Raw genomic sequence first — 15892 nt, forward strand, 5'->3', positions numbered from 1 at the left:
AGGCGGACATTGCTTCTCAGAGAGGCAGAGAGGGAAGGGACCAGCCCAAACTGACACTGCCTGGTAGCTGTCACTGGGATTCTGAGGGTCACCCAGCAACTCCAGGTCAGGTAGAAGCGATTTCTTTGATTCCATTTTTTTAAAAAAACATTTATTGAGTTGTAATTTACATTAGTGAAATACACAGATCGTAAGTGTATATAGTTCAGTGAGTTTTTTTAAAACAGCTTCATTGAAGTATAATTGACAAACAATAAGCTACACGTATTTAAAATGTACACTTTCATAAGTTTTGACACATGTATTGATAAATACCCATGAAACTATCACATAGTTTCATGTCCATAGTGAACATGTGCGTCACCCTCAAGAGTTCTTGTGTCCCTTGGTAATCCTTCACTCTCACCCCGCCCCGATCCTCACTCCCATACTTAGACAACCACTGATTTTCTGTCAGTATAGATTAGTTTTCACTTTTCTAGAATGTTATATAAGTGAACGCATACAGCATATACTCTTATTTTTTGGCCTCTCTGACTTCTTTCATTCAGAATAACTATTATGAGATTTATCCAAGGACTTCCCTGGCAGTCCAGTGGTTAGGACTCTGAGCTTCCACTGCAGGGGGCATGGGTTCGAACCCTGGTTGGGGAACTAAGATCCCACATGTTGAGAGGTGCAGCCAAAAAAAAAACATATAAAGATTTATCCATGTCGTAGCATGCCCATAGTCATTCCTTTTCATCGCTGAGTAGTATCCCATCGTGTGCATGTACCATGATTTTTGAATTCCAGGCTGAAGAAATGCATTCTTCACTTATCCATTCATTTGTTAATAGATTTTAGGTTATTCCAAGTTTGGGCTATTACAAGTGAAGCTTCTCTGAACATTTGTACACAAGTCTTTACATGGTCATGTTAGGGGAACCGCTGACTGAATTCGCCCACCCTGGCCAGGCACCACAGCAACCATTTGAGTTATCTTGCGACAGGAGGTCCTGGTAAGGAATGCGGAACTAACAAGCCACCACCAATCGGAAGAATCCGGAAAAGGTCAAAAGGAGAAAGGAGAAGCCAGTCCATATGTCCTACCAACCTCTCAGATCCCCCTCACTGGAATCCATCTTGGCTGAGCGATGCGTGTGCCACCAGGAAGGTCCCTGAGTCAGAAAGATTGGCCAGAGGCAACCCGGAAACTAATCCCATCACTATAAAACCCGAGACTGTGAGCCACGTGACAAAGCAGTCCTCCTGGGTTCCCTAACCCCCCTGCTCTCCACCTGGGTGCCCCTTCCCAATAAAGTCTCTTGCTTTGTCAGCATGTGTGTCTCTTTGGACAATTCATTTCTGAGTATTCAAGCCCAATCTCGGGCCCTGAAAGGGGTCTCCCTTCCTGCAACAGACATAGGCTTTCATTTATCTTGGAAAGTAAATGGCTGGATGTGGTAGGTGTATGTTTAACTTTTTATGAAACGACTTGTTTTCTAACGTGGTTGTATCACTTTACATTCCCATCATTGGAGTAGGAGAGTTGAGTTGCCCTATATCCTTGTCAACACTTGGTATAATCAGTATTTTTAATTTTAGCTATTCTAATAGGTGTGTGGTAGCATCTCATTGTGATTTTACTTTGCATTTCCCCAGTGACTAATGATGTTGGGCATCTTTTCATGTGCTTATCTTCCTTGGTGAAAGGTTTGTGTAAATATTTTAAAATTTTATTAGATTGCTTGTTTTTTGATTGTTGGGTTTTGAGAGCTCTTTATATACTCTGAATACACACACCCTTTATCATATAATGATTTGCAAATACTTCTTCCAGTCTATGGCTTGTCTTTTCATTCTTTTGACAGTGTCTTTCAAAAAGCAAAAGTTTTTTATTTTGACGAAGTCCCATTTATCAAATTTTTTCTTTTATGGATCATGCTTTTGGTGTTATATTTAAGAAATAATTGCCTAACCCGAGGTCACAAAGATTTTATTTTATATGTTCGTCTAGAAGGTTTATAGTTTTAGGGGTTTTTTTTCCCTTTCCAATAAAAATTCCATTTTATCATGGAATGTTAATAGTGCTCCATTCTTTTGTTTAGATAAATTCCAATAGTGTTTATGCTGATTTCTCCACAGGGAGAAAAAAGAGACCATTTATCTGAAAAGCAACTGGCAAAAAAATATTCAAGTTCAATTTGGTTTCATCCTGAAGGTTTGAAGTCAAACAATTCTTTGTAAGGATTTATAAATAAGACATTCATTAATTAAACTTCAAAATATTACTTTGAAGTGAATGCTACTGAATTCATTTAACCAGTGGTGAAATTCTGGCAAAGAAATAGAGTAATTAGACTTGTTCAGTAAAGCATTTTTAAAGCCTAGAAAAAGAATCCAGAAGTTTCCAATGCCTCATCCTCCATGTTGAATTACTCTGTTTTGGAATCAGATACTCGGTGTGTAGTTGCAGTAAGGGTATTCTGCTGTGACCTAGATAGAACTGTAAGTATAGTCTAAACAAACTGCTTAAAGTATCAGTATTTCCTATTTGGAATGGCTATCCAATACATATCACATCTGGAAGAAGAGGCTTCTGGGAAGTCCATGAGTGCTTTCAGAGTCTTTTCACAGAGCTGAACATCTGTCCTGACCTCTCTGCAGTTATGAGACAACCTTGGTGTTTTAGGTTTTTAAATTAGGTCTGTGATCAACTTTGAGTTCATTTTTTATATGGTGCAAGTAATGAATCAAAATTCTTTTTGTTTTTCTTTTCGCACATGGAATCCAATTGTTCCAGCACTATTTGTTGAAAAGACGATCCTTTTTTCTTTTGTGGTACGCGGGTCTCTCACTGTTGTGGCCTCTCCCCTTGCGGAGCACAGGCTCCGGACGCACAGGCTCAGCGACCATGGCTCACGGGCCCAGCCTCTCCACGGCATGTGGGATCTTCCCGGACCGGGGCACGAACCCGTGTCCCCTGCATCGGCAGGCGGACTCTCAACCACTGTGCCACCAGGGAAGCCCAGACGATCCTTTATTGAATTTTTCTTGCATCTACGTTAAGAAAAAAACGGTAACTCATATATTTGTGGTCTATTTGTCCCATTGACTTATTTGTCAGTCTTGTTGCCGATATCACATTGTCATGATTCCCGTTGCTTTACAATAAGGCTTGAAATCAGGTAGTGTTAGTCCTCCTACCATTTCCCTACCCCCACAAAGCTGTTTTGGCTATTCTAGCTCCTTTGCATTTCCATATGAATTTTAGAATCAGTTTGCCAATTCCTATAGAAAAGTTCTGCTCGAATGTTGATTGAGATTGCATTGAAATTACAGATCAAGTTTGGGGAGAACTGACATCTTAACATTGTTGAGTCTTCTCACCTGTGATTACATATCTCCCTTTATTAGTTCGCCTTTAATTTTTCTCATAAGTTTTCTCAAAACTATAATGTTTATAGTTTTATAGTGTACAGTTTTGTATGTCCTTTGTCTGATTTATTCCTATTTCATATTTTTTGACAGCAAGTCACATTTTTAAATTTTAACTTCCCATATTTCATTGCTAGTATATAAAAATACAGCTAAATTTTGTACCTTCTAGTAGATTTACATTCTAGTAGATTTTCTTTTTTGTAGATTTCATCAGATTTTCTATATATATAATCATATCATCTATGAGTGAAGACGGTTTTCTTTCTTCTTTCCAATCTGGATGACTTGCATTCAGTCTTTCACCATTAAGGATAAGTTAGCTGTAGATTTTCATAAATGACCTTTAACAAGGTAAGAAATTTTCCTTCTTTTCCTACTTTGCTGAAAGTTTCTACCAGGATTGATGTCATATTTTGTCAAATGCTCTTTCTGTGTCAGTTGAGATGACCTATGTTTTATTTGTTTGTTAATGTGGTGAATTACATAAATTGATTTTTAAATGTTAAATTAATCCTGCTTTTGTGGGATAAACCCCACTTGGTTGCAATGTATTAAGCTTTTTATATATATTGTTGGATTCAATTTGCTAAAATTTTATTAAGAATTTTTGCAGGGCGGGAAGGGATAAATTAGAAGTTTGAAATTAACATATACATATTACTTATACATAAAGTAGATAATCAGCAAGGATCTACTGTATAGCAGAGGGAACTATACTCAATATTTCATAATAACCTCTAAGGGAAAAGAATCTGAAAAAGATTCAGTTATATACATATATAACTATATATATATATATATATATATACATATATATATATATAACTGAATCATTGTGCTATATACCTGAAACTAACACAACATTGTAAATCAACTATACTTCAATAAAAAATAAATAAAATTTTTTTTAAAAAGAATTTTTGCATCTGTGTTCATGAGGGATATTGGCCTGCATTTTTCTTTTTTTGTAATGTCTTTGTCAGAGTAACACTAGCCTCATAGAATAGGTAGGGAGCGTTCTCTCCTCTCCAGTGTTCTGGAATAGTTTGTGTAGCATTGGTATTATTTCTTTCTTAAATGTTTGGTAAAATCCATTAGTGGAGCCATATGGGCTTGGAATTGGGGAGGTTTTGAACTACAAATTCAACTTCTTTAATAGATACAGGAATATTCAGATTAGCTATTTCTTTTTGAGTGAACTTTGGTAATGTCTTTCAGGCAATTTATCTATTTCTTCAAAGTTGTTGAATTTATTGGCATAAAGTTGGTTGTAATACTCCCTTATTATCCTTTTAATAGCTGTACAATCTGTAGTAATACTGCCTCTCTCATTCTTGATATTGTAATTTGTGTCTCCACTCTTTTTTTCCTGATCGGTTTGGCTAGAGGCTTATCACTTTTACTGATGTCTTCTCTCTCTCTTTTTTTGTTGATCTTGGTAGAAATATACCATTCTGTGTGCACTTGAATAGAATGTGTATTCTGCTGCTGTGGGATTCTGTAAATCAGGTTGGTGGTGTTACTTACAAATTGGCACTTGCCATCTACCTCTACAAGGATCAAATTATGAGCCGCTGAAGCTGCTGACCTTCAACACCCCCTGAAAGGAGCTTAGGGTGGAGATCAGGAATGAGGCACTCTGTGCTCTGGGAAAAACTGGCAGAACAGGTCTTCAGATAGTTATTTTTAGGAGAGTATTTTATAAGCCCGATTCTTGCATCTCCTCATATCTAGAAAAGCACTAAAATCCTTCATGGTGACGTCTGCTCCTTGTGACTAGCAGTAACCTGTACGAGACTAGCAGAAACCTTCTGCAAAAAAATATGTGCTTGATTGCATCCCTTTCTCCAAAATCACATATACTGACTTTCCCCCCCACCTCTTTGGAGCAGTTTCTCAGAGCTATCAGTAACGCTGTCTCCTAGGCTGCCGTCCTTATTTTGCCCCAAATGTCAATAAAACTTAACTCACAGCTCTCAAGTTCTGCTTCTTTTTTTCAGTCGACAGTGGATAGCGTTGTTCAAGTCTACTATAAACTTGCTGATTTTCTGTCTACTTGTTCTATCATTTATTGAGAGAGGGGTAATGAAATAGCCAACCAGAATTGTGGGTTTGTCTATTTTCCTTGCAGGTTTATTAGCTTTTGCCTCATGCATGTTGAAGTTCTGTTATTAGGTGCATAAACATTTAGGATTGTTATATCCTCTTGATGAACTGACCTATTTATCACTATGAACTGATCTTCTTTATCTCTGGTATATTCTTTGCTCTGAAATCTATTTGTCTAATATTAATTTAGCCATACCAGTTTTGTTTTGTTTTGGTTTTTTTCTTTTTCTTTTTTTTTTTTTTTACATCTTTATTGGGGTATAATTGCTTTACAACGGTGTGTTAGTTTCTGTTTTATAACAAAGTGAATCAGTTATACATATACATATGTTCCCATATCTCTTCCCTCTTGACCAGTTTTGTTTTTAATTAATGTCAGTAAGGTACATTTTCCCATTCTTTTACTTTTAGCTTATTTGTGTATTTATATTTAAATTAAATATTAAATATAAATGTGTTTCCTTTAGTCAACATATAGTTGAGTCTTGCTTTTTTATTCAATCTCACAGTCTCCTCTGCCTTTTAATTGGGATATTTAGACCATTTACATTTATTGTGACTATTGATATGGTTGAAATTATATTGCTATTTGTTTTCTGTTTGCCCCATTTGTTCTTTCTCCCCTTTTTCCTTTTTTTCTGATTTCTTTTGGATTAAATACTTTTTATGATTCCATTTTATCTACTTTGTTGGTTTATAAACAAAATTGTTTTGTTATGTTAGTGGTTCCTTTAGAGTATGTAGTATACATCTTTAATTTAGCACAGTCTACCTTTAAGTGATTTTAAACCAATTCACTTTTTCTTTTTTATAGTTTTTTTTTTTTTTTGGCTGTGTTGGGTCTTTGTTTCTGTGCGAGGGCTTTCTCTAGTTGCTGCGAGCAGGGGCCACTCTTCATCGCAGTGCGTGGGCCTTTCACTGTCGAGGCCTCTCTTGTCGCAGGGCACAGGCTCCAGATGCGCAGGCTCAGTAGTTGTGGCTCACGGGCCTAGTTGCTCTGCGGCATGTGGGGTCTTCCCAGACCAGGGCTCGAACCCGTGTCTCCTGCATTGGCAGGCAGATTCTCATCCACTGTGCCACCAGGGAAGCCCACCAGTTCACTTTTAAGAACCTAATAGTACCAACAGTATAATTCCATTTCTCCCCACCTGACCTGTGTGTGCAATTATTGTCATACATTTTATAATACATTGCTGTTATTCTCATTTAAATAGCCAATTGCCTTTAAAGAGATTTAAATAGTAAGAAAGAGCCATTATGTATTTAGCATGTAGTTATTTCCATGTGCTCCTTATTTGTGTGTGTGTGTAGATTCATATTTCCACCTCATATTATTTTCCTTCTGCTTGAAGGACTTCCTTCAACATTTCATGTACTTTAGGTCTGCTGGTGATAAATTCTTTCAGTACTTTAAAAAGGTCATTCCACTGTTTGCATTGTTTCCCATGAGAAACCTACTGTCATCTTTATTTTTGCTCTTCTGTGTATGAGGCACTTTTCTTCCTCTGACTGCTTCAAGATTTTATCATTACTTTTGAACAATTTGATTATGATATGGTGCTTGGTGTGGTTTTCTTCACGTTTCTTGTGCTTACGGGACATTGGGCTTCTTGGCTCTCCTTTCATCAAATCTGCAAAAATTTTTACCATTATTTCCTTAAACATTTTTTCTGTCCCCTTTTCTCTTTTTCTTCTGGATTTCCAATTACACACATATTGGCTGCTTGAAGCTGCTTTGCTCATCTTTTTGAAGTTATTTTTCCCTATGTATATTTTGTTTTGGATAGTTTCTATTTTTATGTCATCAAATTCACTGATACTTTCTTCTGCAATTTTAAACTGCCATTAATGCCGACAATGCGTTTTTCATCTTATACAATGTTATTTTCATCCCTGGGAGCTGGACTTGGGTTTTTTCTGTATTCTCCATGTCTCTACTTAACTCTTTCAATACATGGAACACAATTATGACTTTTAATGTCCCTCTCTGATGATTCTAGTATCTGTGTCAGTTCTGGGTAAAGTTAGATAGATTTTTCTCCTCACTATGGATTATATTTTCTTTCTTCTTTTCATGCCTGGTAATTTTATTTTCATATACTGTAACAGCTATACTGTAGTATAATTTATATACCATTCAATTCACTCCTTCAAAGTGTACAATAGTCTTTAGTATATTTATAGAGTCGTGCAACCACCACTATAATCACCTTAAAAACATTTTCTTCAACTGAAAAAGAAACCCCACACCCATTAGCAGTCAGTCCCCATTTCTCCCCGACCCCCCATCCCTAGGCAACCACTAATCTACTTTGTCTCTATAGATTTGCCTGTTTGGGGCATACTGTATAAATGAAATCATACAATATGTACTTTTTGTGGCTGATTTCTTTTACTTAATTATTTTTGAGGTCCATTTATGTTGTATGTATCAGTACTCTATTCCTTTTTATTGTTGAGTAATATTCTATTGTATGGATATATCACATTTTGTTTATCAGTTCCTCAGTTGGACGTTTGGGTTGTTGCTACTTTTGGGCTACTGTGAGTAATGCTGCTATGAACATTCATGTATGATTTTGTATGGATGAACATTTTAATTTCTCTAGGAGTGGGACTGCTGGGTCATATGGTAACTATGTTTAACCTTCTGAGGAAGTGCCAGATGGTTTTCTACAGTGGCTGCATCATATTACATTCCCACCAGTAGAGTATATACAAGGGTTCCAATTTCTCCACACCCTCACCAACACTTGCTATTGTTTCTTTCTGATTATAACCATCCTAGTGGATGTGAAGTGGTATCTCATTGTGGATTGTGATTTTGATTTGCATTTCCCTGATAATGACGTTGAGCATCTTTTTATGTGCTTATTGGCCATCTGTATATCTTGCTTGGAGAAATGTCTACTCAGATATTTTGTCCATTTGTTTTAGTAATTTAACTTTTTATTGCTGAGTTGTAAGAATTCTTTATATATTCTGGATACTAGATCCTTATCAAACATATGCTTTGCAAATATTTTCTCCCATTCTGTAGGTTGTCTTTTCACTGCTGCCCATTGAAGCATAAAACATTTTAGCTTTGATGTAGTCTAACCTGTCTTCTTTATCTTTTACTTTTGGTCGACTGTGCTTTTGGTGTCATACCTAAGAAGACTTTGCCTAACCCAAGGTCATGAAGATTATGCCTATATTCTCATCTGAGAGTTTTACAGTTTTAGCCCTTACATTAAGGTCTATGATCCATTTTTCGTTAAATTTTGTATATGGTATGAGGAAAGATCTAACTTTCTTCTTTTGCTTGTGGCTATCCAGGTGCCTGACATCATTTGTAGAAAAGACTATTCTTTCCCCATTGGATTATTTTGGCACCCTTGTCAAAAATCAATTAACTGTAAATTGAGGATTTATTTCTAGACTATATATGGTAATTTTTTATTAGATACTAGACTGTGAATTTTAATTTGTTGGGTGTTTGTTAGATATTTTTGATTTCCTATAAATATTCTTGATACTGCTCTTGGATGCAGTTAAGTTACTTGTAACACTTGATCCTTTAAGATCTTGCTTTTAAGACTTACTGGGCAGGACTAGAGCTGTTTAGTCTAGGCTAATTACTATTTATGACTAATTATTCTCCACTACTGAGGTAAGACTTCTCTGAATTCAATACCCATGGATAATGAGGCTCTCCAGTATTCCCAGCCCTGTGTGGCCATCAAGCACTGTTTTCTCTAATCCCTCTGGGTGGTTCTTCCCCTGACCTGAGGTAGTTTCCTTACATGCATGTGCTGATCAGTACTCTACTGAATACTGGAGGGGCGCTCTCTGCATATCTCCAGAGTTCTCTGTGTCTGCAGCTTTCTCCTCTCTACTACTCTGTCCTGTGAACTCTAGCTGCCTTGCGTTCCCTGAACTCTAAGTTCCAACTCCTCAATGCATGGATTCTGTTAGGCTCTGCCTGGACTCCCTGTCTTTGTGCTGCAGCCTGGGAACTCTCTCTAGGCAGTAAGCTGAAGCAGTCGTAGGGCTCACTTTGTTTCCTGTCTCTTGGGGATGACTGTCCTTTATTGCCTGATGTCCAGTGTTTTTAAACTGACGCTTCATATATTCTGCCTGGTTTTTCGGTTGTTCCAGGCAGAAAGGCAAAGCTGGTCCCATTACTGCCTTGTGGCTGCTTTCTGAATCCTTTGAGCAAGGCAGAGGGAGACACTTTCCCAGAGTGTCCAGATTTGTTCTACGTCCTTCATTGAGAAGACAGAGTCCAACCATCATTATTTCATTTTAAAGGTTGGGAGACTTAGGCAATGACTCAAGTGGTGTTAAGTGGTATCTCATTGCAGATTCTATTCTCTTCAGATGGGAATGTGGAAGTGAATGAGATTAAGGCCTGCAAAACTCCATTTAGCCTGCTCAATGCCGTGGGGAAATACTGAACCTGAGAGTCAGTCTGAGATTACACCTTGACTTTCCCAGCAAGCCCCAATACCTCTGAGACTAGTTTCCCATCTGCAAAGCACACTGAAATTACAGAGCACTTCACCTGGAGGATCCTTGTTACCCTCATTCCACACCTTCATTCAGTTTCTCAAAGACAGTCCTGGGATCTGCCACATCAGATTCTTGGGAGGGGTGGGGATGTGTTGCTTAATTAAAATGCATTATCTCAGTGGTTCATAATTGGCGGGAGGGTGAGGGGGAAGCACACGTCTTCTCCCCTTTGAGACTGTCATGACGGCTATGGATCTACTGCACAGGGAGGGGGGAAGCCCACATGATCCAAACACACAGCATTTCTGCCTACAATTCCTGGTTCTTAACCTGACGTCTGCTCTTCCTGTGTGACTTCATTCCCACCCCCAGCTTCTTCCCAATCTTTCTCCCAGGCCCAAAGCTCTCTTGCCCTGCAGAATAACAGATCAGTAGTCTCCTGGACAGTTTCATCTGGCTGTACCACCTCAAACTCTACAAGCTCCAAAACTGAACTCATCTGACCCACGAACTTCTTCCTGCTCCAATGTTCCCATCTCAGTGGTTACTTACTTCAGGCTAGAAACCTTGAAGTCCTCTTTGACCTCTCCTCTCCTGTAAGTCAGTACCAAACCCTTTCAGTTCCACACCAAGCTCCACAGCAGCAGAGTCTGTGTCCATTATGGATCCCCATCGCCAAACAAAGTACCTGGCTCGGAACAGATGCTCAACAAGTATGTATTGAGTGAATGATCACATCTCACGGCTGCATCCCTACGCCTTGCCTTAGGTCTCTCTCGGCTTCTCACTGGACTTCCCCTCCTGGTCAGCTTCCACCTAGTAGCCAGAGGCATCTTTCTAAAACACAGACCTCTGTCAACCTACTTTTTTTTTTTTTTTTTTTTTTTGCGGTACGCGGGCCTCTCACTGTTGTGGCCTCTCCCGTTGCAGAGCACAGGCTCCGGACGCGCAGGCTCAGCGGCCATGGCTCACGGGCCCAGCCGCTCCGTGGCATGTGGGATCTTCCCGGACCGGGGCACGAACCCATGTCCCCTGCATCGGCAGGCGGACCCTCAACCACTGCGCCACCAGAGAAGCCCTGTCACCCTACTTTAATCCCTGCATGTCTCCCTATGATTTTCAGGATCAAGGCTTTCCCCTAAATGGTTCCTGCTCACTGCTCTGGCTTCATCACTCAACTCTCTCCAACTCCCATTGCTCCAGCCGCCCAGAACTCCTAAGGGACTCACACGTGGAAATGTTGTCACTCTTTTCCACACTCTATAGAGCCCGAAATGCCTGGTCCCTCTCTTTGCTAACTCATATTCATCCTTCAAAACTCACTCAAGCATCATTCAGGAAGCATCTCCTGCCTCACAGGTCTTGGTTACCCATTTGAGCATTCTTTCACTGTGGTCCCAAAGCTCCCAAAGCACGCCCAAATCACAGTAATGATCACACTAAACTGTACTTGGGAAGTCACTAGTCTGCTCCCTACTTGAGGGCAGCGACCCTGTCTTATTTGCTCTAACAAAACCCACAGTAGATACCCAATAACTGTTTGTCATATGAATGAAAGAATGAATATATTAGTAAGAGTCCTCCAGACAGACAGAACCAGTAGGGTGTGTATGTGTATATGTGTATTCCCAAACAGATGGAGAGAGAGAGAAAATTTTATTCTAGGGAGCTCAGTCTTTTCTCTTAGGCCTACAACTCATTGAATGAGGCTCATCCCCATTACGGAGAGTGATCTCTTTTATTAAAAATCTACTGGTTTAAATGTTAATCATATCTATAAAGCACTTTCACAGTGACACCTGGACTGGTTTTGACCACACAACTGGGCATCACAGCCTAACCAACTTGACACATAAAATTAACCGCCATAATGAATAAGTTTCTTCTCTCTGAGCCCTAGCTTCCCTATCTGTAACATGAAGAGCTGTGGTAATGTTTTAGGATTCTACAAAGAAATAAATAATTAGATAACATCTGAATTAGACTCTATAGTTTAAAGCACTTTCACTCACATTATATCATTTAATTCCTATAACAATCCTATCAAACAAGTAAGTTTATTACATTCTTTCACAGATGAGGAAATCAAGGCCCAGAGAAGGGAAGAGATTTGCTAGTAAGCGACAGAACATGGACTAGAGCCTGGGTTTTCTGACTCCTAGTCTAGAGCTGATCCTTCACAGCCCAAAGAACCATCTTTGAGAGTTGATAGAGAGAGGAAGTTGCCAGGAACAAGAGGCTGAAGCAGAAGCAGAGGGGAAATTTTTGCTATAGATACTGAGAGCGAGACCGTAACAGCAGGATGTCAAAATCATCCAGGTCAGGCCAATCTAGGAATTCCAGGATATAATTTCTCTTCTCCAATTGAGAGGATACAGGTATGGCCAGGGCTCAACACTGATATATCAAGAACTAACTCAGGTTTTAGGATAAATTTCAAAAAATAAGGATGGCCAAAGACACATGGTTAAAGGTGGCCAGAAAAGCTGTGTCACTGCTCTTTACTACCCAGAAGTCATACTGCATTTAATGTTGCCAGAATATTCTCGTATAAATCTATTGCAAAGTTAGGCCTTCATGTTATCCCCAAAGGTATGGAAAAACCTTCAGTGGAAGGACTAGAAACAGAGCAAGGCCTTCTGGTAAGATGTTCTATTTATTTTGACATGGTATTACTTACAGGACTCTAGAAGATCAAAGCTAAGTTTAACACTAAAAGGCAGTGGGGAGAATCTCAAGACCAGAAAGAAAGCTGCAAGCTAACTCTGCAAGACTTGCCAAGAAGCTAAGTGTCCCAAGCACTTCCATTATTAGGAGAGCTAATTCCTTGCTCTTGAGCACTCCTCATGGTTTCTCATTCTCATGTATTTTCCCTCTGTCTGGAGGCTTCAGGGGAGAATCCATTTCTCTGCCTTCTTCAGCATCTAGAGGCCGCCTGTCTTCCTTGGTTTGTGACCCCTTCACTGTGTCACTCCAACCTCCTGGATCCGTCGTCACAACTCCTTCTTTTTACCCTGATCTTCCTGCCTCCCTCTTAGAAGGACCCCTGTGATTACATTGCCTATCTGGATGATCCAGGATAATCTCCCCATCTCCAGATCTTTAATTTGATCACATCTGCAAAGTCCCCATTACCATGTAAAGTAACATATTTCCAGGGGTTATGACCTGGACATTTTTTGGGGGCTATTATACGCCTATCACAATGAGTAACAAGCATGCTCTATTCTCTCTACTTTTAAATGTTTGAATAAAAATCTACAAAAGAAAATACTTCTTTGACCCCAAGACCCCAGTTACTACAAGAATTTGGAATTTATACTCCTTTACATAGTACGGATAGAAAAGAGACATGGCCTGAGGAATTTTTTCTGTGGTTCTTATTTCCGCTTCCTCATCTCCCATTCTCTTTAATCCACTCCGGTTGGGTTTTTAACATTCACCTCTCCCCCAAACCTAATCAAAGCCACAAACAACCTCCAAATTGCCAAATCACTGTCCTCATCCCATGTGAAGTACTTGACACAACTCACCACTCCCTTCTTACCGTAACATTTTCACTTCTAGGCTTATACTCTCCTGGTTTTACCTCTGTCTTCAACACCCATTCCTCCTTCGCATGATCTTAAGTGTGGGAAGGCCCAAGGCCCCGTATCTCTTTTCTATCTACACTCTCCCTAGGTGATCGTATACAGTCATGGGCTCCAAATATCAACTCTATACTGCGGAACCCCAACTTTATATCTTAGTCCTGATCACTCCCCTGAGCTCGAGTCATGTGTCCAACTGCCTGTTTGTGCATCTCATTAGGCCTCTCAAGCTTGTCTAAGACAGAAGTCTTGATTTCCCCACCCACCCCAAACCTACTCCTCTCCTGCATTTTACCATCCATTCAGTTGCTCAGGCAAAACCTTAGGAAGGAGTCACCTTTGATTTTACTCCCTCTGTTCCTTTACTCCCTGACACCAAATGCATCAACGTGACCTGTCAGCTCGACCTTCAAATTAGCCCCTGTATCCAACCTCTCATCATCACTACCATCGCTACTATCTAGTCCTAGCTGCCATCGTCTCTCACTTGGACTTCTTTAATGGTCCTGATTGGACCTCCCTGCTCTACTCTTGCCCCCACTGTGATCCATGCCCTACACGTTGGGTCCATAGAGCAGCAAAGGTTCACTCTTCAAAAGAGAAGTTAGATGATATGTGATGTATGCTTAATCAGTGGCTTTCTGTTAGACTAAGGTGAAATTCAAATTCCATGACCCACAAGGCCTAGATGATCTGCCACTTGTCTCTCTCCTAAACTCATCTTTTACGACTTCTTCACTATGCACAAGCCACCTGGCTTTCACTCTTTTTCTTCTGTCCCTAGAATGTGTCAAGCATCTCCCATCTCAGGCTTTGCACTTGTTCTTTCCTTTCCGCAGACCCAGATGTTCGCATGACTAGCTCCTTCTTGTCATACTTCTCAGCTCAACGTCTCTTCCTCAGAGAGGCCTTCTGCAACCCCCTAAATTAATTAAAAACCTAACTCTCCCCATCCCCGTCCCCCAGTATCTCATTACCAGCTCCACTTTTTCACTATGTGAACTTAGCTTGCAGACTTACTGTCCTGTTTACTTACATGTCTGTCTCACCTCCCTTGAATGGGAGCTCCTTGAAGGCATACACCATCTTTTGTCTTGTTCAGTGCTGAATCCCCCACACTTGGCACAGGTTAAATGTTCAATGGATACTTTTTCAAATGAATGGCTCAGCATTTTTTGGAATAAATGTATGAAAAGAAAATTTGGCTTAATGTCAGATTATTACGTAATTCTAACAAACTAAAAGATTCTGATTCAGTAAATATGGGTGGCGTACAGGAATTTTCATTTTAACAAATACCCCAGGAGACTCTGGGGCAGGGGTCCACAGACCATACTTTTGAGTAACACTGATTTATTCATTCTTGCAAGCATTATGTAGGTAGGTGGCCTAGTTTTAAAGAGGTAAATTGAGTGTTAGCAGAACTGAGTCACTTGCCCAAAGTTCATAATGAGTCAGAAAGTGAATTCTAAGAAGAAACAAGAAATTCTAATTAAAAAAATAAAAAAGTTAATCTTACATGTAAGTTAAACACACACACACAGATTACCTCACCTATTTTATACTAGTCATAATTTCTTGACCTTCATCATTTGTTTCAATCATTAAAACAAAGACTAGACTTTCATAACTCCATCTGAATGACTACAATGAATTGTTCAGATCAAACAAGAAATATTTGCTTAAAGGACTCACCAGCAGAGGAAAATGAGAACCTTGAAAGAAAAAAAGGATTAAAGAAAATGAAACCTTGGCTTCAAAAGTATACTGTGTTTATACAAGAGAAGTAATCATAAGTTGCTTTGAAGGAAGATGTGCCCTCCAAAATGATCAGAACAGGTGGGATGTTTGAAGAGTAATCAGATGCCACTTTCTGACATAGCACTGCACCACAGCAACAAGGGGGTGGTGATAGTGGGGGGTGATCAAATTAGACTCAGGTTTGACTAACAATATATGCTAAGTTTGACAAGTAAGGCTGCCTGTACTAGGAATTTGGCAAGCTGTGCTCCTGTTCACCCAAATGACATTTTAAAGCTCAACTCTACTTCCACAACAAAAAACAATCTTCACTGAATCTGCTTTTTCATTGGATAAATTTCAAAAATCAGAACTTCTGAGATGATCCTGGGCAACAGGCCACACTTACAGAGTAGCACCTTGACTAGCTCTGAATAGCAAATAGAACACATATCAGATCCAAGATCTACTTTATTAAAATCCTGGTTAAACTCCAGAGCATTTCCAGATGTCAGATCTACCACAACGATGCTCTC

The sequence above is a fragment of the Globicephala melas genome, chromosome 1, assembly GCF_963455315.2.
Source record: "Globicephala melas chromosome 1, mGloMel1.2, whole genome shotgun sequence".
Lineage (NCBI taxonomy): Eukaryota > Metazoa > Chordata > Mammalia > Artiodactyla > Delphinidae > Globicephala > Globicephala melas.